General features: G+C 45.9%; 1 pseudogene; it reads left to right on the forward strand.

The window, feature by feature from the left end:
* LOC144256021 (two pore channel protein 1-like) lies at window positions 1–26,068 on the forward strand (annotated as a pseudogene).
* The last annotated feature ends 449 nt before the right edge of the window (window positions 26,069–26,517 follow it).

Below are 26,517 nucleotides of genomic sequence, written 5' to 3' on the forward strand. Positions count from 1 at the left end.
ATGGCTCAGGTCCTGACCATGTTGAATGCTGGTGCCTTCCTAAGGCACCGAGAATGTCAGAAGGGCAGGTTTGGAGCGAGCTTCAGCATTAGGGACGGGGATGGCTCTGAGGACCCTTCGCAGCCCACAGGGGAGAGGTAGAGTGGGCAGGTTTTCCAGGGCCTGTGGGAGGGGGGATGTCGCCTGAGGCCAGCCTGAAAGGCCACAGAACCAGGATGGGCACTGGGAAACATGACCCAATCCTCCTAGGATGCCTGCCTACACCTTGCATTGGTTGTTCTCTTCGTACTTCATGACCTGCATCATCATCAACAGCCACATCTTCATGTCCGTCTTCCTGGCCATGGTCTACAACAATGACCTGCAGGTAAGTGCCTGAACCTGGAGCTGGGGGACGGGAGGTGGGAGCGCCTCTGCTGACCCTTTGGAGGCGTCCCCTATTGTTTACTTGGGTGGAGCTGAGGGCTCCTTTGACGTCTTGCTCCTTTCTGCTCCACGGAAGTCTCTTACCAGTCTTCCTGGTGGGGCTCAGGATGTATCTGAGGAGATCCGAAGGACAGTGGTTAGCCAGGATACCTACCCTTGTGTGGCAAAGCTCCTGGCTCTGCTTGTTGCTTTTAATGCCTCCTGAAGCTCATGGCTCTTTGCAGTGTGCATGTGCAATGGGACTGGGGATGTTCTCCAAGCTTCCACCCCTTCCCCCTCAAACAGAAGGGAACACTCTAGAGCCAGCCCTGTGTGCTCTGCTTGTGACCAATGGCCACCTGTGGGCAGAGGCTGGGCAGAGGTTTCTGAGTGCCCGGGTGGTAGGGAGCTGCATTTGCCTGGAGCTGCCCAACGCCCAGCCGTCCCACTCCCTCACTGCACGGACCTTCTTTTACTGTAAAACTTACTGCACAGAGAAACCTTTCCTGAAAGGTCAGTTTTCCTTCTGGCTCTTGACTTTTTGGTCCTGTTTTGAATTTCCTGTTGCTGAGGGGTGTCCCCACTGGGGGCAGGTAGAAAGTTGGGGAGAAGGACAGGGCTTGCGGTAGAGGGCAAGAGAGCAGTGGAACTGAGTCTCAGAGCTGGACTTTGAAGACATTTGGCTCTATCAGGGTCCCAAGGAACCTCGGGGCCTCCTGGTGCCAAGACCAGGCCTCCCCTGGTGGAAGAGGCTGCTCCTCAAGGTCTGGGTCTCTCTTCACTTGAACTGCTGGACAAACAGTTGATGTGCCTCCTATGCCTCGAAACCAGCCTTCCTTAACATGCATCATCCAGCACACATGTCTTAGATGTGCTTTTTGTGCCTGGAACCACCCAAGGTTCTGCGGAATCCACAGTGACTGAGACCCTTTAAGCTGGTACCGTCCAGCTGTGGGAGCCCATCACCTGGTTGCCGTGTTGCAGGACAGCCTCAGGGAGCAGTAGGACTGAGCGCAGAAGCTGGATGGCTGGTTCTAACCTGAGGGGCGTTGTTGAGTTTCCTCTCCTTCTGGAAAGTTCCCTGTGGTCAGACCAGATGGCAGCTGTAGGAGTCCAGCTCCCACAGGGGGTCTCAGGAGACGAACAGATGGTGAGGAGTTGTCGAATGGGGGTGGAAAGACAACACAGACACCAAGATGAAGGTGCTGAACCCAATCTTTACTTGTGAAGTTAATCATATATACTTTTCATTTTGGCAGGCTCACAGTACTTTGTGGTTACAAAACAGAAATCATTATTCAAAGAAGCAAAGTATTACATAGCTACAATTAGAATAGAAGAATGTATCTTGGCTTATGCATAAGCAAGCATTTTTACTTTCAGTTCACTTTGCTTTGAGCTGTTTCCACTTAGTTTTTAATAAGTTAGAAATGTCCCAGACTACTGGCCTACACCTTGACTATTCTTTCTTGACTAGAATTGGTGCCACCGTTATGGTAAGCGGTTAACTTTGAAAGAGAGGCTACTAATTTTAATCAAACAAGAGCAAGAGCACAAACCATTGTGCACAGGAATAAGAACAAGTTGCCCAGTACTAAGCACTAATCTGTCTTCTTAACATTAATTCTTCTTCTTTAGATTTTAATTTAATTTCTCAAAAACTTCCTCGACTGTTTTTCCTACAGGGGGTTTCTCATTAAACATTAACAATTTACGTTCCACAGTTGAATCATTGCATTTAGAGCAAACAGATCTATTCTTTAGAAGTACTTGCATTAATTGGGAAATTCATGTTTTTTTCCTTCATACTTAATGGTCATATGAGAAGTCGCAACTAGACTTATTAAAGGAATACAAAACCAAACCAGCCCATTCCCAGAAACATACTGCGCTCTTCCAGATGATGGACGCCTGGCGCCATCCACCTCAGTAGGGCCTTGCCATTGCCTGAGTCAGGGGAGGGGGCAGCAGGCAGCCTCGGCTGTCTCCTCGTCTCTCTGGCTGTCTTAATGGAGCCCTGTGTCCCTCTCCCAGTGTCTCTCTCCCCTCAGTGGTGCCCCAGCCCCTTCCTTTCTGGAATCCTTCCTCTGGGGCGGAGTGGAGTCTGGAGCCTTCTGCTGTCGGTCTGTTTCTCACCACAGATTGTCCTCCACAGGTTCCCTCATTGACACTTGGTAAGATGAGTCTGTGACCGCAGGCGTGGTCAGCAAAATTGACGTGGAACAGGGAGGGTGACGTCCTGGTCATTGGCTGACCCGTCAGTGACTCTCCCTGAACTCCTCCTTGACCCCCACGTGTTTGGTGTTGAAGAAACGGACATTTTCTTGAATCTTCTCTTAAAATACCCCACTCTGCTTTTCTAAGAATGGGGTTCGAAAACCGGCCTCTCTGAAATGTCCCCAGGTGCTGGAGGCATTCCGCCTTCTGAAGTTCAAGGTGGGCACCAAGGTTTCGGTGAAGGAGGCTGTGTGGAAGCAGCTGGTGAAGGTGGTGGTGCCCAACATCAGCACCTCCCACCTGGAGCTACTTCTGAGGACCTCAGACGAGGGACAGAGGGACACGTGGGTAAGGAGCCATCACCTCTGATGGCCCTCTTCACTGTGCTTCCCAAAGCGATGGGAAGCTGGGGATGTGGCTCAGTGGTCGAGCACCTGCCAAGCGTGGGTGAGAGGCTGGATTCAAGTCTCAGCACCACATAAAAATAAATAAATAAAATAGGGGTATTGTGTCCATCTACAACTTAAAAAATAAAATAAAATAAGCGATAGGAAAAGCAGCAGTGCTGCACAGTCACTCAGGATCTGAGGTGTTGGTCCCAGGATCCATGTAGACACCAAATCCCAGGATGTCAAGCCCCATGGGGGGTATGGCAGAGCAACTGCACAAAACCCAACACATCTTCCTGTACCCTCAGATCATCTCTAGATTTCTTCTAGTAGTTAATGCTGCGAAAATCCTTGTTACACTAGTAGTGACAGGAGAAAAAGTCTGCAAGTGTTCAGTGCAGACACATTTTTTTCCCTGAATATTTTTTACTTGAGGTTGGTTGAGTCTGGGAATGTGGAACCCACAAGACAGAGGGATGACTGTTATTTTAATTAAAAAAATTTATAAAAAAATGGTAGTGAAGATTGAACCCTGGGGTACTTAATCACTGAGCCACATCCTCAGCCCTTTATCTTTTTTATTTTAAGATGAGATAGGCAGAGTTGCTGGAGCTTCACCATGATGCTGACCCTGGCCTTGGCCTTGTGATCCTCCTGAGTAACTGGGATCACAGGTGTGAGTCGGCAAGACAGGTCCTCAGCATTTAGCCGGCTCTATTTTGTCACTTGAATCATGATTATAAGTTAAATGAGACCAAGGTTCACCTGATTTGCAAAAGGAATTAGTCATGGCCTTTTTTATAAAGATCCATCCATGTGGTGAGGAGAAGATGCCAGCAAGCTGCTGGGTTGAACAGACTCCCCAATATTTTGCCTTTAACAAACAGCTGCCTCAATTTAAACATCACTCCTGGGCCAACCTGTTTTTGAGGAAGATAGCGAGTCAAATTTGCTGGCTTGCGGGTGGTTGATTATGTTTTTCAGGCTACAGCAGAGCTTTCTGCTGACTGGTGGCTCCTTCCTTATGTGCTACTTTCAAAAGACAGTTTTAATAATACAGGTCTTCAGTTACACACCTCACACGGTCTCACCTCGGAACAGGTGAAGGAGGGAAAGTGTGCTGTGGAGCATCCCACATCCCCACTGGGTCAGCAGATGTGAGGACTTGTGGATTCCAAGGCTGACATAGGAATCCTGTTAGCACCCAGAGTGTTGGAACTTGAATCCACTGTTAAACAGAGAAGCATAAAATATAAGGGCAGAAAAAACGGGTAGAGTAGAATTATTTGTTTTTCCTTAGTGATATTTACTTTTTGTGGTCTCAAATGTTTTCTTAATCTTTCCTTTTTTTAAAAAAATTGATTTTTTTAGTTATAGGTGGACACAGTACCTTTATTTTATTTTCATGTGGTGCTGAGGATCCGACCCAGTGCCTCATGCATGCGCTCTACCTCTGAGCCACACCCTCAGCCGACAGCTTAATCTTTACTTTTTAACTGATACATAATAACATAAAATTGTGTATATTTATGGGGTACCCTCTGATGTTTTGACACATGTGTACATTGTGTAATGTCTTATACTTGTTAATAAAGAGAGTATGAGGCAGGCAGTGTGGTCTACACTAAGGATGGGCCAGCCACAGTCCACTGGCCAAGTGGGGCTCCCTGTTTTTATAAATGAAGTTCTATTGGAACACAGCCATGCGCATCCATTCATGTGCTTTCCATGGCCTCTTTCATGCCCTAATGGCAGAATCAAGTAGTTCTGACAGAAATGATGGCCTGAAAAGCCTAATGTAGTTACTATTGGACCTTTTAATAAGAGCTTGCTGATGCCTAAACTATGACATTACATGGCAGATGGGTACAAATTCCTTCTTAACAAAAAATTACTACGGTCTTGATTTTCTTTGGTCTGTCCTATCTGCTGAATCTTCTGGATTAACACATACACATTCAATTCCATCCACTGATGGCATTTCTTTAAGTTATATGCTGTCACTGGACATTCATTCTTTAACTGCATTGGGAACTGGCCAAGTGGGAGAGAGGTGACAGGGTGGTGGGGACATAGGACCCCAGGCATTCAGCAGCTCTTGGGACCATTGGCTCATCAGTCAAGTGGGTCCAAGTGGTTTGAGAAAACACACCTGCTTTTCGGCCTGGGCTAGAGGGTGAGCGTGACAAGGCCATGGGTTTGAGAGTTCGTGGGAAAGGACAAGGCAGTCAGGTGGGTGGAGAAGAAGGTCGGGGCCCAGGTAGAAGTACATGGGTTTCACCAGCTGCCATGGTGCATGCCTGTAATCCCAGCACTCAGGAGGCTGGGGCAGAAGATCGAAAGTTTAAGGCCAGCCTCGGCAATTTAGAGAGGCCCTAAGCAACTTAGCAAGACCCTGTCTCAAAATAAAAAAAATAAAAAGGGCTGGGGATGTGGATCAGTGCTTAAGTGCCCCTGGGTTCAATACCTGGTACTAAAAAAAGAAGAAGTATATGGGCTTCATACGCTTTGGAGGTGGGGAGAAGGACCGGCAGGACACATCAACGTGGGCAGCGAACCTAGGTGGGGGGGAATGAAGGGACAAGAGACACGAGGGAGGACAGCAAGACAGGAGTTCTGATCAAGCTGCAAACTTTTATTGTTCACACAGGGGTATTTATATGCTGGGGATGGGGAAGCTCTCTAATCAGCAGTTGCTGGATGTGGGTGGTAAAACTGCCAGCTGCAAGATGTCTGATGATCCTGATAACTGCAGGATATTCCAGGGAGATAGGTAGCTGCAGGATGTCTCCCAGGCAGGATGTCTCCCAGGAGGCTGTTTCTTGTAAATGTCAGGCTATTCTTTGAAGGAGAATTTCCTTCTAACCCCTGACAGGTCAGGGGATGGCCTGAGGGCACAGTGAAGGGCACTGAGTGAGTGGGTAACATGCAAATGAGCAGAATACTGTCCTGCTGCCTTAAGTGGGTGGAGGGTCTGAACAAGGGCAGGCAGGTGGGACGCTGGGGGACAGCAGTATGGCTTCTTGCCCTCGGGCTCCCCCTTGTGGGGGCTTCAGGTCTTCCTCTGTGAAATGCAGAGCTCAGAGTCTACACCAAATTGACTTCACCCTGGACCTTAGTGAAACACGGATTTGGTGTCATTTTTCTGTTGCACACAAAACGAACTTTCTCCGCTTGGCTGACCTCCTCAATGTCCAGGTGGTCACCGTCAACATCAGGAGACATCTGCTAGAAGCCTGGGTGCCATGGGTGTACCAGTCATCTGCAAGCCTCTTGGTCCAGAGGATGGTCTGGCAAGGTGAATGACACAGGGACAGTTTTGCTTTAAAAGAAGATCCTGCCCACACCACCTGCGCTGAGCATGCCGCATTGCTGAAAGGACAAACCTACAGCCTGTCACTGCTTTGGCTTCTCAGGGAGGCCTGGAAAGGGGTCAGGACACACTGTGTGGGCTCTCCTGGGAGAATAGGCTTCTAGAATGTGCTTCTTCCAGTGATGTCTCCCAGGACACTCAAGGACCATGGAGAGGTGTGCTCCCTGAGCCAGGGAAGCTGACCCCTCTCTGAATTCAGGAGGTCCTGGCCCCACCAGCGTAATCACGAAGTTGACACAAATCTGGCACTTGATTCTGTGAATTATGGTCAGGACTGATGAGTCAGCTTTGTTGGGATAACTGCTAAAGGAGGACTGTGTATCCCTTAATTTTCTAGCCGATGGCTTCTGGAAAGAGCCATTTATCCTGGTTTAAGGCCTTACTTTTAAAGTGTGCGACCTATTCTCAGCCATAGTGGCCTCTTGTTTTCTTTACATTTAATGTTTCATAAAAGCAAATGGCTCCAAAGCCCCTGAGACAGGTGAATGTCCCTGTTAGTTGCCTGCATTTGGAATTTATCAAAGATCTTTACACGGAGACTCTTTTCTGTCAATTCCAATCTTGAATCACAGAAGTGCTCCTCACAGGGGTGGCCTCTCCATGCTGTCCCCTACCTGTGCATATGGCAGGCTCCCTGGGGCACCTGAACACCTGGGGCAGCTGTGCAGGAGCTGGAAGGGGGAGCTGAAGTGGGGCTGGCAGGCTGGCTTGTTCACCCACTTTGTCTCTAAACTTAGGAAGCTAGACCGGCGGATCACCTGGAAGGTGTGCATGGGGAGTAGGTTTTCTGAAGCTCTCTTATTTAAGGCTGCAATTTTTCCTGGGGACATCCTGGACCGAACCCTAATCACCTCCCTGCCCCCTGATTCTGCCTCAGCTTTCATCTGACCCAGGTCCTGCCCCCTAGGGGAGCCTGGGGAAGCTGCACCTCTCTCCCTCCTTCTTGGTTCCTCTTGGGAAAGGAAGGCTGCACCAGGGTCAGCAGAGGCAGATGAATTACAGCTCTGCTAGAACCTTCCTGGGTGAGGAGTGGTGTGTGTTGGGGATGCTGAGAAATAAAGTCTCTCCGGTAGGGCCCTAAAGAGGATCGCAATCCTTTCGCTGAAATGTGGGGTGACAGGGTCTCTCTCTCCCCCCAAGGCAGGATCTTTGTCTGGGTTTATGATGCCATGTTAATTGCCTTGTATGAGAAGAACCCATTCGTCTCCTACACTGAGTGGCTTTTCCTTTCTCTGTAGTTCTTTAGATCCTCCTGAAGTTCTACTCGCATGAGCCCAGAGCCTATTTTGAAAGGAAGCAATTCTGGAACTGGTGAGTGTGTGTCCTAGGGAGGGGGTAGGGGACTTCCTGTCACAGTTCAGAGACATGGCTGCAGGTCTCCAAGCTCCACCTGTGTAGAAGCATCTTATAATGAGCTCTTGGAGGGGAACCCTCTGCGTGGGTAAAGGCCGAACTTCCCAAGGTCAATTTGAACTGTCTAATTAAAATGAGAACCACAGACCTTGTCATCTTGGAGTTGGGAAGGATCTTTAAAAGAAGGAAGCCCAATGTTTTTCTATACTTTCTCACAATACTTCTTTTTTAAAAAAGTATTTTTGTTCTTTTTAGTTATAAATAACAGTACAGTGTATTTGGACCTATCATACATACATGGAGCATAATCTCCCATTCTTGTGGTTGAACTTGGTGGTATGGAGTTCCACTGGTCGTGTATTCATATATGAACTTAGGAAAGTTACGTCCAATTCCTTCTACTGTCTTTTCCATTCCCAGCCCCTCCTTTCCCCCCACTCTGCCCTGTCCAATCTGGTGATCCACCCCTATCCCACCTATGGTCACTCACAATACTTCTGACACCAAGTGTGTGTTATTTTTTCTCACACCTACCAACTGTCCAACTCTCTGGTCGTCAATTTTGTGTCCTGCAATTCAATTAAATTTGGACACAATTTGTCCACAGTTAGCATCAAATACCACAGGTTGAGCGCTGAGCCAAGACTCTCTCCAGACACCAACTGCATGTCCAGATTAACACCTGTGCTGCTGACTGATCGCCTATAAATCAGAGGTGACCAGAAAAACACTTCGGTTACTAGATTTCTGGTTGTTGTACAAGGGTACAGCTCAGGTCAGCCAGACTGAGAGGTGCAGGGTGCAGGAAAAGGGGTGCGCAGCTCCCATACCCTCTACAGGTGCGCCCTTCCCTGCCCCTCAGTAACCCAGAAGCTCCCCCAACACTATTGTTTTTTGTGGAGGCTTCGTTATGTGTGCATGACGGATTACACATTGGCCATTGGTCATCAACCCAATCTTCAGCCCCTCTGCCCTCCCCAGAGGTAGGGGACAAGGATGGGGGTGGGGCTGGAAGTTCTAGCTCTCTGATCCCCTGGTAGGTTCCCCTGTCGATTCACATCCCCATCCTGAGGGGCTTTCCCAGGGCGACCTCATTAAGCTCAGGTGGGGTTGAAAAAGGGCTTGTGATGAATAGCAAAGGATGCTCCTTCCACCTCTGTCACTTATCACTGGAGGGACAGGGCTCTTAGGCGTTCAGGTCTTGAGACTAGGGATGAAGGCCAGGCATCCTAGAACATCATGTCCAAGGAGGCAATTCCTTTGGCAGCTTCCTTGGCGTGCTCCCTAACCTCACTGTCAGAAACTCAGAATGTGTGGCTGGCCAGCAGGCTGTTGGCCAGCCCTCCCCTGGGCGGTGGATGTGTCTCCCATGAGCCTTCGCTTCTCCAGGCCGCTGGTCTCCACCCTTGGCCCTGGTGCTGTGCGCCACCCGGTGCGTCTTAAACTGCTGTGTGTCGAGCCCTGCAGGGCACAGAGATGCAAGCCGCAGGCTGACATTGGTGGTGCACAGCTAGGCGGGGTCTGACCCCTGTGACCACTGCTCTTAGTGCCAGGAAACTTCTCCCGAAGTGCACGTGGCTGGGGGGCACCTGGTCGGTGTTTTCTTCTCCTTTAGCACCACTGTCAGGAAAGTCATGGCACGATGAATTCTACTTCCATTTAGTCTTAATGCACATAGTAAAATTAATACCAGGAAAGACCTACTGTGCATTCTGCAAGTATTCTTCACCGGATGGGCACAATGGTGCATGCCTGTGGTCCCAGTATCTTGGGAAGCTGAGGCAGGAGGATGGTGAGTTAAAGCCAACCTCAGCAACTTAGCAAGACCCTAAGAAACTCAGTGAGACCCCGTCTCTAAATAAAATATGGAGAAAAAAAGGCTGAGGATGTGGCTCAGTGGTAAAGCACCCCCTGGTTCAATTTCTGGTGCCCAAAAAATAGAGAAATAAAAATGTTCTTCACCAGTATAGACTTTTGTGGAAGGCGAAGTGATGTGGGTTAGTGATTCCTGCATCTCTGCGGGTGACTCAGAGCAGCCAATGGATGATCATGGGCTGGTTCAAGCCTAGTGTTTCTTGCCTCCCATGCAGTGACCTAAAAGTTCCAGAAATGAATTTCAGCACTGGCTAGTTATCTCACATAAGCTGTTGGTTAAGTTTTCTGGGGACCCATCAGAGCCTGAGCTTGACATGCCTCTCACTTGATTCTTAATGGACTTTGCTTTTGCCATTAGGTTTGACACGCTCATCATCATCGCAGCCTGATGGCCATGGTGGCTGATGCCACCATTCAGTCAGGTCAGTGCCTCCAGCTCTAGGCTTCACAGAGGATCAGGTGCTCACTCAGTTCTCTGTTGAAAATCCACCCTGCACTGTGGAGATTTGGGGTCCAGGAGGGGGATCACCAGAAAATTATTAAAAGTGTTCCGTATTCAGGTTGGAGGTGTGGTTCAGTGATAGAGCACTAATCTGGTGTGTGGAGTCCTGGGTTCAATCCCCAACACTGGGAGGAAATATATGTCTCTATGTGTACACACACACACACACACACACACACACACACACACTTATATCCAATGCTCTTGAGAGGGATGGTGCCTTTGTGTGTGTCTAGCCATGCAGTATTTTAGGGATTTCGCGTGTAGGAGTCCATCACACCAGATTCTTACCTGGTCATCTCTCCAACACTGGGCCGTGTCTTGGGGCTGCCCTCTACCCTTCCATCTCCTGCCTGCCTTGGCCTCCCACCCAAGTCCTCCCCACAGCAGGAGCCTGCACCGACCCTGCCCCCGCCTCTTCCTACCACACCTACTTCCACCCTGTGTGGGATTATTTAAGACTTCTTAAGGGAACTTGATGAAAAGAATTCTGGGGGAGGAAGGCTCGCTTGCAATGTGCTCTGTAGAACTGGAGCCACTTCCTGAGGACAGTCTGTATTTGCTCGCACAGCTCTGGGGCTGGGGGTTGGGGGCTGGGGACAGGGAAGCCTGGCCTCCACACTCACCTTGGCTCTGACTTGTAGGGATGGTTCCGGATTCAAGGCAGCACTTCTTTGTTGGTGCTCAGACCATTGCTCTCTTCTCTTTTCAGTGCTGGGCCTAGAACCCAGGGCCACCCACATGCTAGGCAAGCACTCACCACTAAGCCCCACTCCCAGCCCCCTTTCCCATCTTGACCGGAAGTTGCATCACTGCCCAGGGACCCACAGTCCTAGTCCCCCCAGGGCAGAGACTGAGGAAGCGCATTATTAAAGGGTTGTGTCTCTTACCAGCAAGAAAATACAACAGTCAGCAGATCCTAGATATTGTCTTGATACCGAGCATCCTCTGGCTCCTAAGGGTCATCGTCAGCATTCAGAGGTAAGGGGGCCGTGGCATGAGGTGGCTGCACTTGGGTGGTTCCCCTGGTCAAGCTGATGGAAAACCGTCTTACATGGGAGCTTCAAACACTCCCAACCTGGAACCAGGGATATAACTCATGTGAAGGGTGTGGGGTCCTCTGGGAACTGAGGAGGAGGGAAGCAGAGAGGAGCCAGAGGCTGGGTTAAGAGCACTCGGCTGTCAGCTCCCTGGGGACGCATGAGCCACTTTCATCCCTGAGCCTAGCCCTGCATGTGACAGCGTGAGAGTCATCGTGCTGGTGGCTAATGCTAACCCAAGTGTGTTAACCATTTCTTATTAAATCCCACCCACAATCCTTGATGTAGGAACTTTCTCTATCCCTACTTTATAGGTGGTGATTTGAAGCATAGAGAAGTTAAGTCACTCTTCCAGTGATGCACAACCAAGGTGCATACTCAGGAGTTGGACCCCAAAGCCCTAGATAAACCCCAACCTCAGTTATTATTATTATTTTTTATACTGGGGGTGGAACCCAGAGCCCTACACATGTTAGACTGAGTTACATCCACACCCCCTTTTTAAAAATGCTGTTTTTAAAAACTTTTTCTTAGTTGTAGAAGGACAATATTTAGTATTTAGTATTTTTTATCTGGTGCTGGGAACGAACCCAGTGCCTCATGTGTGCTAGGCAAGCACTCTACCACTGAACCACACCCCCAGCCCTAAAATGCGATTTTTAATAACATTTCAGTGAGGGGCTTTCTAAATTGCCCATGCTGGCCTCAAACTTGTGATCATCCTGCCTCAGCCTCCTGAGTAGCTGGGATTCCAGGCCTGCACCAGCACACCTGGCCCAGCCTCACTTTTTGATTTAGGGCAGCAGCCCTTCCGGGGATGCCTGGCAGCCACCTCCGTCCAGGACTGGCCTGCTCCTCCAGGACAGCTTTAAATGGGGTCAACTTTGGTGGAGAAAAGCAGATGAGGCCAAGCAGCTCTCCATTCCTCTTCCACCTGAGTCTCACTGGAGTTCTAGGTTATCATTGCTGCGGGAAGCTGCTCGTGACACCCATTCTGTGAGGCTGGCTTCTGCTACTGGCCAGGGCCACCGTGTGGACAGCTGCAGGACTAGGGAGGGGCTTTATGGAAAACGGGCTGGCCTGGCGTCAGTTTTGTTCTCCTCCTTCTCCTTTGCCTCCTGCCTGGAACTTGGTTTGCTCCTAGGTTCCGGGTGATGGTGACCACTCTGATCAGCACTGGCCCTCGATGATCACATTTGTTGGACTTGCCTTCGTGCCCTCCTTTGCTATTCAATGTGAAATCACTCTAAGCCTCAAGGCATGGGAGTATTATACTCCAGTAGGGAGAATAAGTCAATGAGTGGTATGGGTCTCCAGTGGCCAGTCTTACGGAATACCAAGTTTCTAGAAGCACTGGGCGCACTTCCTGGCTGCCATGTGGAATGCCAGCCATCCATCGGGCTGACCCAGGCAGTGTTTTCCTCATCCCTGGCCCAGGGGAAATTCTTAGGCCCAGGGGGATATTCTTAGGCAGCAGAGGGCTCACAGGGACATGGGGTCCTTCCAGCTCATGGCTCTGCCCCCGCCCCAGGCCTGAGACCCTGTGTTCTGCTTGTGGAGGGAGCCCCCTACTTCTCTCTTTTTTTTTGAGAGAGAATTGTTTAATATTTATTTTTTAGTTTTCAGCAGACACAACATCTTTTATTTTAATTTTATGTGGTGCTGAGAATTGAACCCAGCGCCTCGCACATGCCAGGTGAGCACGCTACCGCTTGAGCCACATCCCCAGCCCCCTCCTACTTCTCTTGTTTAGTGCTGGTGAGAACAAGGTCATAAGAGGCCATTTGGGACTGGGGGCCTCTTGCTTAGAGCTGTTGAGGGAGCCTGAAGGGGTGCACACTGCAGAAGAAGGGCATTTGCTTTTCTTTTTCTGTGTAACGACAGGTCCATTAGCCTAGGAGAATGGAAAGTCAGCTGTAGGTCCCCCATTCCCAGCTCTGGGATGCCGCTTCCCAGAGGCAGCCGTCAAAGCTCTTGTAGCTCTTCCTAAACCCTTCCACGTGTGCTGGTGTGTGGTGCACACCCCCAGTTCATTGTTCAATCCAGTGGTGTGATCCATGCACAGCGGACTTGGCCGACTTCATTCTATAGCACATATTTGTCACATGCTTTGGAGGTACCTGCATCCAGGGAAGGCCACCATGATGGAAAGTGCCCCAATGGGATGTGGTGGTGCACACCTGTAATCCCAGGAGTTTGGGAGGCTAAGACAGGATGATTGCAAGTTCAAGGCCAGCTTCAGCAATTTAGCAAGGCCTTAAGCAATTTAGTGAGGCCTGTCTTGAAAATAAATAAATAAATAAAAGGGCTAGGGATGTGGCTCAGTGGTTAAGTGCCCCTGGGTTCAATCTCTAGTACCAAAAAAAAAAAGAGAGAGAAGTGGCCCCAAAATAGAAGACTCTAGAACATCACTGACCAGTGGGTGGGCTTGCCTTTCACCTTCAGAAACCATGTGGTAAGGCCATCCTTGGGCATGCATCTTTGTGTCCTCACACGAGTGTGAGTGTTGGGTGCTCTCCTAGAGGTGAGCAAAGGTAAATGGGTTCATGATTTGGATTGATAGTGACAACTTGCTTTCACAAACATGCTCTAGTATGGATTCCAAATGACATGTGGGATGTATGTTTCTCTGCTCACAGATGGATTTATTCACTGTTTCCATTCTCCCTAGATCTGATAAATGAGAAAATAGCACCATGCTGTCTTGACATGCATTGCTTTAGTTGCTCATGAGACTGAGCATCTTTTCCATGTGATTTTGGCCATTTATGCATATTTCCAGTAACATCTGTGGTTCTATTTCTCTATTACCTTCACTTTTATTATTAGCGTTATTGTTTTTGGTACCAGGGATCCCAGGGGTGCTTAATAATGGAGCCACATCCTTAGACTTTTTCATATTTTATTTTGAGACAGGGTCTTGCTAAGTTGCTCAGGCCTCGCTAAATTGCTGAGACTGGCTTTGAACTTGGAATCCTCCTGCTTCAGCCTCCTGAGCTGCTGGGATTTTAGTCGTGTGCCCGCAGGCCCAGCTGGTACTTTTACTTTTGATATGATTTGTAGGACTCTTTGGCCTATTAAGGAGACAGGTCTGTGGTAATCTATGCATAAGACAATGACTTTTCCTTGTCTGTCACTTTCCCCTCTCCCCATAATCTTTTTTTTTGGGGGGGAGGCGGTGTGCGGCTATACCCAAGTTTAAATTTATTATATAGTCAGACTTGTAGATCTTTTTATAGTTTCTAGGTTTCACAGCATGCTTAGGAACCCCTTTTCCTGCCCCACTTTCCGCCTTGCTACCTTTATGGGTTGGTTTTTGTTTGTTTTGGTACCTTTGCAGTTAATTTTGGTGTAAAGAACAGGTAAAGATCCAACTTCAGTTCTCCTTCACTAGGGGACTAACCTGTTTAGTGGGTATTTATCCCACTGCTGCCTTGCCAGCAGCTTAGTTTCTGACTTGGTAAATGTCCTGGGAGGTCCAGGGGGGTCCACCTAGCTGTGCCTTAATCTCTCCACCAACTACCCAGGCTTTTCTGGGGGACCGGCAGAGCAGCGATCCCTTCCCACTCACTCCCCTAAGCTGTGTGGCTCTGGGCTGGAGAGACCACCATCCTTGTGAACACCGCTGCCCTTCTGTGGGACCTTGGGTGCGTCTAGCACTCCATGCCCCTTGCTTCTGCGACTTTGGGTGACCCCTGGTGTCCGGCGCCTCCTACCCTAGGTGGTCTACTATGCATTTGCTGTCATCAGGATGGAATTGTTCTGTGACAGAATCCGGTCCTTTGACCCAAGTTTCACTGATGCACTGGTGTGTGGCGACCTGCCCTTGAAGGAGTGGCATTGGCTGGGGCAGGCACTGCAAAAACAGCTTCAGTGATCTGGCCGCTTCCTCCATGCTGCTGGAGGAGCTCATGGTGGTGAACCAGTGGTACCATCGCCTTTCTGGGGAGCTGGTGGTTTGGGCGCCTGCCCCCAGGGAAGTGTGTCCTGCTTAGTGACCTTGGGGTGCAGGAGGGCACCCTGAGCTCGGGCACCCGCAGTTTTCGAGTGCTGCTTCTTTAGCCGCCCGCTCATTGCAGGCGGCTTTGCCCTGGTGACCCATCAGGTGGTGAAACTGTACTGCATCCTGTTCCATGTCGTGGTGGTCATCCTCATCATCAAGTGAGTGTCCCCACAGGGTTCCCTGTGTTACAGCAGCTTAGCCTGCCATAGCCTAACTAACCCAGAGATGGGTTAGTCTGAACATTCCAGAATGAAACAAATGGGAGAGATGCACAGACTTGAAGGATGGGAGAGGAGGACCAAGGACGCGGGCTCCTTGGATCAGCGCAGAGAAGGTTGCACGGAGGCCTTCCAGGTTTGCCGTGTCATGTAACCATGCCTGGCTATCCAGCAGCTCTACTTTCGAGAGTCACAGGCCACCCTTGGGCTTTTCTTTGGGGAGAATGAATGTTAGGACCATTGCCTTAGATCAGATTAAAGCCAGCCGGGAAGGTGCTCAAGCAGGAGTCTCTGTATCCCCTGAGTAAAGAGTCTAGTTTCTTAGCTGGAACTCGAATGTGGAGCAGGGCTCAAGAATGACTAGGAAATGCCTGGGCCCGAGAAAGGTCTCACTCTGGACCAGGAGCTGGGTCCAGCCAAGGTTTGCACACTCAGGAGGAGTTGGGGTCGAGACTCAGGTGAAAGCACCCCAGCCAGCTCTGTCCTGCAGGGAGGGATACCTGCAGTGGAGTGAGCCAGAACTCTGTGCCCTCCCTGCACAGACCTCACTTTCCTCTCAGGTGCCCTCTGGACTCAGGGCTTCTTCCCTGGTGCTGATTAGCTACATGAAATCCAGACCACTGATTACAACTAAAGGAAGGTTTTTTTTTTTTGTTGTACCAGGCATATGTACAAAAAGCAAAACAATACCTACTAACTGAAATGATTAAAATAACTAGCTCTGTTGAGATTTGTCCCACCCTGGGGACAAGCCGTTGCTAGGAAATCAGATTGAGAAGTTTAATTTAAAGGAAGCCCTTGGATTAGATCACAGACCAGACAGGCAACAGCAGACACGCTGTTGGTGTCACATGGGGATGTTTCTGAGTGTGATCCAAGTTAAAGAGCCAGGAATAGAATATGGGCTGGCAATGACACTGGCCATGCCACCCAGGGCCTAAGGCCCCTGCAGCTGTCTCCCACAGATGAACATGTGCAGTTTCTAGCTGTTCAGTCTTGGTTTCCTTTGAAAACAGCCATTTTCAAAAGGAACAAAATCCTGTCAATCTGGCTTTACGGATGCTCAGTTGTTTAGACACTTCAAGAGGAAGTTTGGTATTGGTTTCCCTGCTGAGGTCTGACCCTGGATCATTTTCAGTTTCCAAGTTTGATATGTGTATGTGTGTAACTGGTCATGTAGGTTACAATCTTTATTTTCAAAATATAATTGCATTTTGGGGTCCCTAACCTAGCAATTTATCCTACAGATATAGTGGCACTCACACTCACTGTTTTGTAGTAATAAACTGTGAAACCAACTAAGTGTCTCTAAATCGGAGATTGGTTAAATAAATAACAACCGGTTCCAGCAGGGGAATGAGGTATAACTGGGTCAATATAGATGGAAATGGGCAAGAAAACTGTGAAGTAATGATATACTTCATATTTGCTTATAAAAAGAACAGATAGATACCCAGCACCTCAAAAGCATCTTACCTCAAGCCAGTATCATGAAGTGAATGGATATGCACTGGAAAAGCTGCCCTTAGAACAGGGGACAAGGATGTTGTGTGTCACCAGTGACCTCTTTCTCAAGGTATCATCAATGACAAGGAAAACCACAAACAAAAATTAGAACAATATAAAATAAGAATTGTTTTCATAAGGATGATTATTTGAAAACTTCAAAAGAATTAATTGAAAATCCTGTTTATAGAAATCAGTAGGCTTCATATATTCAAATTACCAATTGGGGGAAAATGATATGACTTAAATAGTAACCAGAAAAGTTTAGTCCCAAATGCTCAAATTAGTACTAATTTTTTTAAAAAAAGGAACATTTTTGTGTTTTTCAGTTGAGTACAACATTTAAGACAAAGTCAAAAGCCATTTAAGACTATGAGTCTGAGTATAAAGCAAAACTTTTTAAAAAATTCTTCATAGCAGTAGAAATATTTACTAGTCCAGAGAGATAACACATTGGGACAAATATGTGTGCCTCATATACAAAGGACTCAGATAAACGAATAAGCGGAGCACAAAGTGGGTGGAGGACAGAGAACACAGAAGAGCACACATGTGCTATAACACATGTACATGCACTTGTCTATGTATCAGAGAAATGCCAAGGAGAGTGCCAGCAGGTATGGTCTCTCACCTGCCAACTGGCAAAGGCCAGAGCCCCATCTGTGCTGTCAGGGAAGGAGGGAAAAGGACATTCACAGTCTGGGGAAAACCCTCGGGGGCTACCAGCAGACACAGATTCAAAATTTTAAGTGCACTCACCTTTGACCCAGCAATTTTGCTTCTAGGAATCCATACTACAGATATGCCACAATCAAATATCACACAGCCACTAAAAAGTATGAGGCCATTCTACAGTTACATTCCTGATCAGATATTAAGTGAAAAAAAGCAAAATGATGCTAGTTCTATTTAAAAAATACAGTTTATAGAACCAATTTTAGAGATTCACACATATAAAAAAATGAGCCATGGTTGCCTCCGGAGTCGGGGACATGGGAGCTGAGAAGCGTGGGAGGAAGCAATTCGCCTGTGCTCCTGGATGGTGTCGCCTCAGATTTGTTTTTCATGGTGCTAAGGACACAAAGGGAGGGTGGAGGAAGCCCAGCGGGGTTACAGGCCCTCCCAGGTCCTGGCCAGGAAAGGCTAAGTTGGTCCAGTGGTCTATACAGCTCATGAGAATTCTTTTCAAGATCTGAGATTTTTTCCATTGATGGTACTTTGATGTAATAGGATTAGAATGCATAATTCATAGATAGCAAACAAAAATGCACCATAAAGGACATGAATGTCTGTCTGCCAAGAGGGCCGGCAGGTCTGCCCCATAGGGCTTGCCACTTTGTCTATTCTGCTGGATAATTTAATAAAAATTAAGTCACATGGATGTATTTCGTGAACTTTATTTTTAACAAACATTTATATCAACAATACATCTGGAAGAACATCAAGGTTCAAAGAAAGAGAATAGTATTTACAAAATGATTTCTGGGAAAGTGTCCACAGTTAATTTTATTTTCTCAAACGCTTATATTCCAAGAGCAGCACAATGAGCCTGTTTCACAGAGTCTTGATTTTGTTGGAATAGTGCTGTTGAAACAGACTATTCAGCTTTTGCCTTAGCAAATCCAAAGGTGGAAGGTGATGGCAGTCTGGGATATTCAACATGGTGTGAAAAAACTCATCCCACATGTCCAGATGAGGAAGCCTGCAGAGAGAAAGTACCGGCCACGGATGGAACGCAGCCTGCTCTGGCCCTGACTGCCGCAGGTGGGTAGTGAAACAGAACTCTCACCTAAGAGCACTTGGCCATCAGGAGTGGACACATCCAATCTATCCCACATTAGAGAAATTAAAGTTCCAATTAATTGTCTCAACACACCTGGCTCCCAAAACAGGATTTAAGATAAGCAGTCTTAGCAATAACTCTTCAGTGAAAAAAAATCTATTTTATTTTTAAAGGAAATCTATCTGTGCTGGGTGTTGTGAGTGTATGGAACCCCAGGGGCTGGGAAGCAAGAGGATCATGAGTTAGAGGGTGGTCTGGGTAACATAGTGCTACCTCTCCTCATTAAAAAAAAAGATCAATTTGCTTTTGGCTCCTGTGTCTACCATACTGTCAGCATCTTGTGATCTGGACACGTAGTTCTAAGGAGCCAAACTGCACATGTGCCAGACCAGGTGGACAGGCCGTCCTACTCAGGAGAGAGCTGACTGAAGAGCTCTGGCTACTCTAGTGGTTAAAGTCAACTAGAGGAGCTACAGAGCACAGAAAGATGGCAGCAGGGCCATGCAGAGGGCTGGCTTCAGGCTTTCCTTTACACAAGCGGCCAGAGGTGGAGACCTTCTGGATGACCATCTGGTCCTTCCATTATGAGCAAGAGGAAGCATAAAACACTTGTCAGATATAATGGCTCATTATGCAGAATAAGACATAACAGTTACCAAGTTTTCTCCAGGGACTGAACCTAAGCTTCACTATGTATGGCACAGGCATTTTATAAAATTACTGCCAATTTTCTTTTTCTGTTTTGGAAGTGGGTAGGGAAGGCCAGGGGAATCACAGTTGAAATTATTCCCAGAAGGTATATATGCACATAAGATTCCATTTGGCTGCGCACAGAAGATGAGTTCACTTTTCTGTATGTTTTAAATATACCTCAAAAAAGTTAAGAGAAGAAAGTGTAACTGGACAAGGAACAAGCATATAACAAATACTTCCTACGAATTTCCTTGGCTTCTTACAGGAAAGATCTGAGGAAGGCAGGATGAGTACTATTTGCATCTCCACACACAAGAAAACAAACAAGCACAGCCCTGAGGCTCTGGGACACCTGCCTGGGCGGGATGCCTGTCACCACCCAGGAGCTCCCAGGGGTTCTGTGGGCTACTGGGGGGTGGGAAGCCCTGTGACCACTCCCTGCCCTGGTCCAGCCTTGTGCTGTGCCCACACTGCCTAAGGGATCCCCTTCTGCCAGATGGAACCTGTTACTACCCTAGTTATTCTCTTCCCTCTGTAGCCCGATGCCGACACCTACCTTCTGAAAAGACCTTCAGGCTTCCAGACTCCTCCCTCGTTCTTCACCCTCATGTAAGTCCCAGCAGCATGCAGTACACCGTGGCTGCCACTCCAAAGTAATCCACCTGGCAAGAAAGCGAGGTTCCATGACTCATGGCGACGCACACGTGATCCCATCACCATGTGCTAACATAGGCAGCAAGCTAAGTCACAGGAGTTTATCCTTGAAGAATTCTGGAAGTTGATTTCTGGTGGCTGGGGATTCAAGCAGCAGGAATGCTGTTTCTCAGTGAGGTGAGCAAGAGGGATTTCACTAAAATTCAATGCCAGACAGTCCTAGTGACTAAGAGACTCAGAAATTCAGGTACACCAAACAGAGACAGCACTGGAGCTGAGCTGGTTGCAGCAGTGGTGATGGTTCACCAGATGGAGGGAGAACGCAGAGAAATACAACAGGGAGGTGTGCTGTTAGAAAACCTGAAATCAGAAAAGCAGCCTGCACTGAGCTGATGTGGAGGTGATGGAAAGTGCTCTGATTCTCAAACAGCCACGGGGAGCTGAGGCGGGGAGCCTTGAACCTCCAGCTGCAGTTCCTGCTGCTGAACAGGGAGAGCAGCGCCAACACTGCCACGCTCTCAGGTGAGCGCCCACCTAGGGTCTAGGCCTAGGGTCTTCCTAGCAGAACGTGAGGGAAATGGACACCAGGATTGTACCCAGGCGGATCCACATCAGAAAAGTGAAGGAGAGCTGAACTCATCTTCTCTGTGCGTCTGGTGCTCACATGACCAGCTTAGGAGGGTCGGGACTCAGAACAGGTGTATGTGAAGACGCCGAGGGATTAAGCCTGGGCAGGCACGTTCACAGGCGAGAAAGAGAGAGAGAGAGAGAGAATGTGTGTGTGGGGGGGTGTGTATGTGGGGTGTGTGTGTGGAGGAGGGGTGGCTACCCTTCCTCAAGAGTAGAATTTTTGTGAGGCTCCTGAGATTCAGATCCCTTGACAGAGCTGGGCAACTGCCATGCATTAGCAAATACTACCAAACAAAGTCCCTGAGGCCCTGTTAGATCTAAGCCACAGGGCCCCTCATAGAACTCTGCGGCAGCACCCCTGGAGTGACGGGCCTGTGCAGACAGACTCCAGCTGGGGAGAAGGGAGCTGAGAATGGCTTCAGCCAGCTTTAGTCTAGGCCACTCCAACCAGCCGCTCAGGAGCAACACCAAAGGTGTAAGGAGTTAACAATCCCAGGCGCTGCTGGCCCCCTGTGTCAAAGCCCAAGAAGAAACAAACACGGGTGGGCACAGCAGTGACCACACATTCTTGTTGACCATTTTGATCACCTCAGTGGAGATGATTCCTTCTTCTCCTTCTCCTTCTCCTTCTTCTTCTTTTTAAATTAAGAATCTTTTCTCTTTTTGGGGAGTGTGTGTGAGAGAGTTCTTGATGTGAGAGAATTCTGATTGGTTCATGGACATACACACATATTTCTTTCTTTCTGTTTTCTTCTCATTTTTAGCATGCTTTTAATGTTATTTTTCCTTGCCTTTTGAGGATTAGGGCTTGGGGTTCGTATATTTCAGTTTTGTTTTCTTTTCATTGGTTTCTTTCTCTCTTATGCTGACAGTCAAATTCTCTTGTTTTCTTTCTCTTCCTTCCTTAAAACCATCACCTGCTACATCTCGTCTTCTTCCTGTGTTCACTTTTTTGAATTATAAACACTTTGACCTTCCTATCATGTTTTCTTTTCTCTTAATTAACTGTATTTTACCAAATTTAGCACTAATTGGTTATATAACTCCTTTCCCACCATTAATGCTGTTGTAATGATTACTGCTGTGGATGACATAATTGGCACCTGTTGTTTGCTTTATTGCCAGATATAGTTCATGGCTACTTATTTGTTTGGCAATAGACCACACCATTGTTTTTTTGTGGTAATTAACATTAAATGTCATAGTAGATATTTATTTTAACAGAAACAGATATCTACTTTAATGCTGTCTGTTGTTTGCATCAGTTGTTACTATTGTTTGTTTTACCCTATTCTGAGAGATGCTGGGAATCTACAAGGCACTACAAGTTCACAGGGTGGAGATTCTGCTGCTGAACTCAACTCGGCAACAAGACAGCACACCTTGCTCCATGCACACGACAAACATCAGCTATACTTTAACACAAAGAATAGAAGAAATAAAAACTCAAACTAATGATCAGGCTCTGAATAGAAATGGCTAGGGGTTGTCCTTCAGGTCCCACTACAGACATCCACTGCTATACGAAAAAAGAGAATTAACACAGAGTCTGTGGATACCACATCTACAAGGGTGTCTCAGTCTAGATAACTTGAGGACACTTTGGCAAGTAAAGACTGAGCCCTAAAAAGGCCTACATGTAAGAGTGGCAGAGAAATCCACCCCAACAGATGTAAAAAACCCAACTCAGGAATACAAGAAAAATGAAAAAAACAAGATAACATGATACATCCTAAAGTTCATAATTCACCAGCAACTTACTCCAAAGATACTGAAGTGGATGAAATATCAGATAAAGAATTCAAAAGAATGGTTATAAAAATGACCAATGACTTCCAAGAGAACACAGAAAAAACAGAATGAATTAAGGAAATCAGTACAGGATATGAATGAGAAATTCAACAAAGAGAGATAATAAAAAAAGAATTAAACAGAAATCTTAGAAATAAAGACATAATAAATCAAATAAACTGTCCAGCTAAAAATCTCTCTAACAGAGTAGAAGATTCTAAGGATAGACTCTTAGTGCTGGAAGACAAAGTGGCTAGTATTGAACATTCAGATAGTGTTAAAGAAAATACATACTGATATTCAGAATAGACAACATTAAGAGACCAAATTTAAGAATCACTGGAATTGAAGAGGGTTGTGAGATTCAGGTTAATAGGATGGATAATCTTTTCAGGGAAATCATTATATTATTATTAATATAATAATTTGGAAATTATTATAACAGAAAATTTTCCAAACCTTGAGAATGAGATGGACATCCAGATATAGGAGGCATTCAGAACCCAAATAGACATGACTGAAAAAGAACCTATCCATGCCATAATATAATTAAAACGACTAACACAGAGAACAAGGATAAAACTGTAAAAGTCTCAAGAAAAAAAAATCAGGTCACATTTAGAGGTAAGCCAATCAGAATCACTTCTAATTTTTTAACAAACTCTAAAAGCCATAAGGTCTTGGAATGATGTGGTCTAAGTTCTGAAAGAAATTAAATGTCAACAAGATTGCTAGAACCAGCAATACTATCCCTCAAAATTGAAAGAGAAATAAAAACCTTCCAAGATAAGCAGAAACTAGAAGAATTCAATACTACTAAACTGGTAATACAAGTACTCCACAGAATAACCAACCCCAGAGCTCACAATTAAACAAATCTCACTGGAAGGGTAGCTCTAAGCAAATGAGAAACAGGATCAAATTAAACATTATAAACAAATCAAAATGGCAGGAATTAATAAACATCTCTTTATAATAATATTGAATGTAAATGGTCTTAACTCTTCAATTAAAAGATATAGCTGGCAGAATGGATTAAAAAGCAAGATTCAATTATATGTTGTTTGGAAGAGACACACCTTATAGGCAAAGACAGGCTGAAAGTAAACAACGAAATTGATATACCATGTGCATGGAGCCTGAAAATAAATAGGAGTAGCTACTCTATATCTGACAAAGCAGACTTCAAACCAAAATTAATCAGAAGAGACAAAGACGGTTCATATTGGTAAAGGGACAATTCAGCAAGAAGATATAACAGTAACAAATATTTATGCTCCAAATTGGGTGCAACTAATTACATAAAAGAGATACTACTCAAAGCCTTAGTAAGACCCCAGTACAGTAACACTGGGTGATCTCAACACAATTCTCTCACCAATAGATAGGTCATCAAGACACAGACTCAGTATAGACTCTTAGGACCTGCAAGATATTATAAATCAAATGGACTGAACAGAGATCTATAGAGTATTTCATCCAACATCAGATGAATATTTTTGACCATGGTTCATGGAACCTCCTCCAAAGTAGATTATATTTTAGGTCACAAAGCACATCTTAGAAAATACCAAAAAAAAAAAAATTAAAAATTCTTAAATAAGAATAGTGATAAAACAACATCCTGTGGAATACTATGAAGGCAGTTCTAAGAGGAAAATTTAAAACCAGCCTAATGATATATCTTAAAGCCCTTGAAAAATAAGAATGAACCAATTCCAAAATGTGTAGGAGAAAACAATTAAAATCAGAGCCAAATCAATTAACTTGAGAATTTAAAAAAAAAATCCTTTAGAAAGGATCCATGAAACAAAAATTTGGTCCTTTGAAAAGATAAACAAAATTGATAAGCCCTTAGCCAAATGAACCAAAAGAAAAAAGAGAGAGGACACAAATTCACAAAATTAAAGATAAAAAAAGAGAAATCACCACACATGTCAAGAAATCCAGTGGATCATTAGGGACTATTTTGAAAACTTCTACTCCAATAAATTGTAAAACCTAGAAGAAATGGATACATTTCTAGACAAATATGATCTGCTAAAACTGAATCAAGAGAATATAGAAAACCTAAACCAGCCAATAACTTGTGATGACAAAGAGCAGTAATAAAGTCTTTCAACAAACAAAACTCCAGGACCAGACAGATTCTCAGCTCAATTCTACCAGACCTTTAAAGAACTAATGCCAATGCTCCTCAAATTATTCTATGAAACAGAAAGGGACAGAACGTTTCCAAATTCATTCTATAAAGCCAGTAACACACTCATACCAAAACCAGATAAAGACACATAAAGGAAAAAAAAGTGCTAATCCTTCCATGGGGAGTCCGTGGCCACTCTCTGAATATACTGTAAGACCTTTGGATGGCTGAAAAGAACAGACTGAACTCCTCCCCTTCCCCTGCACTCCAGGAGATGCCAGAACAGCATGTGGTCTGATATACTAGACCTGACTCCCAACCTTTCCCCTCTATCACAGGCTTCTGGAAGCCACAGTCCTCACTTGGTAACCAGGCATCTGGTTTTATTAATCCAGGTTCAAAACTTTACATTTATCCTATTAAGTATTCTTTATATTTGTCATCTGTATTCTAATTTGGTGAAATTTCTGAAGCCTTTTATGATAATAATGATCCATTTCTAACACTGTTTGAATCAGGTCCTGCACCTGAGTTTCTGTGCTACTCTCACTGTCAGAACCACCTGCCCACTTGCAAGACATGCGGCTGATTCCCCTGGGGGCAGTGGGGTGGGTCTCTCTATTAACCATGGCCATAAAGAAAACCATTTGCTCTGTTTTTATCTCCCAATCCAAGCTGGCTTCATGTGGCAGACTTTCATTCTGAAGGGTTCACAGATCATTAAATACCTTTCCTAGGGTCAAACTCAGAACATATCTGCTTTCCTTCTTGTGAATGATAACAGGAACAGAATTTCATCCCTCCTTTCCCCTGAGCCTTAAGTCCCATCTCTCCTTTACTACCTTCTCTCTCTTTGAATGCTACAGAGTCAACCCAGGACCTCATGCTTACTTGGCAAGTGCCACATCCCTGGCCCCCATCTCTTCTTCAACTGTGTCCAAGAGACCAGTTCAAACTAACGAGATTCCAAATTCATTTTGAAAATCTGGTAGGTACAACAGAGGACAATTTTCCAAACCTCTTACTTTAGGTCCGTACCTGGTAGTTTCATGGTTTGTTACTGAGCATCTCAGTACACTGGAAGCCAGATGTTTGACATTTTGCTGTAAAGGCAGTTCCTTTTGGAAAAAGTTTCATATCTATACTCTGACCCAGGTCAATAAGTGCCAAACCAGTAGACAAATCGCCATCTTCATCGTTCTGTTCCAAAAACCTAGATTAAATACAATTCAGGATAGGAAATGAGCACAAATGACAAAGGGCTGCTAGATGTTCAGGAAAGAACCCTGTTCAGAGGTCCACACTTGCCTGTTTCCCAGTATGAAATTGTCTCGCTTAATGTCTCCATGAATGATCTCACAGCTGTGGACGTGTTCAATCATGTAGAGCATCCTGATAGCGAAAGAGATGACGAGAGCCTGGGGCATCACTTTTTCGGGGGTATTTTTGTAGAGGTTAATGGCATTCTAGAAACAATGCAAATGGTATCCTGAGTTGGATGAGGATTAATGAAATTTCAAGTCAAGGACTTTGCCCCTGTTTAGCACCCCAACTAAAGCTCTAACCAGAAAATATATGGGTAAGGCACAAACCAGAAATGCACTTAAATTCATATCCATATTATAAAAACAGAACACTTACTACTTGAGCACAGAGCTCAAGTAATTTACACCAGAAATACCGAGATGGAGATGCCCCTGTTGCTGTGCAGATGCACTAGCAGGTCCAAGTAACTGTGCATTTGGAAAAATAAAACTTTATTAAAACAAAACAAAAAAATTAAAATAAAAAGGGCAAAATAAAACTATAGCAACATTTGTAATAGACAATTTAAAATACTTAATTCAACTTTTAATTTTACATAGTTTTTGATTGATAGAAAAGTGGCCAAGAAAGCGGAGTTTCTGCATCCCCTAGCCCACATGGCTCTTATGTCACAGAC

This window comes from Urocitellus parryii, chromosome 7, assembly GCF_045843805.1.
Source record: "Urocitellus parryii isolate mUroPar1 chromosome 7, mUroPar1.hap1, whole genome shotgun sequence".
NCBI classification, from domain to species: Eukaryota; Metazoa; Chordata; class Mammalia; order Rodentia; family Sciuridae; genus Urocitellus; species Urocitellus parryii.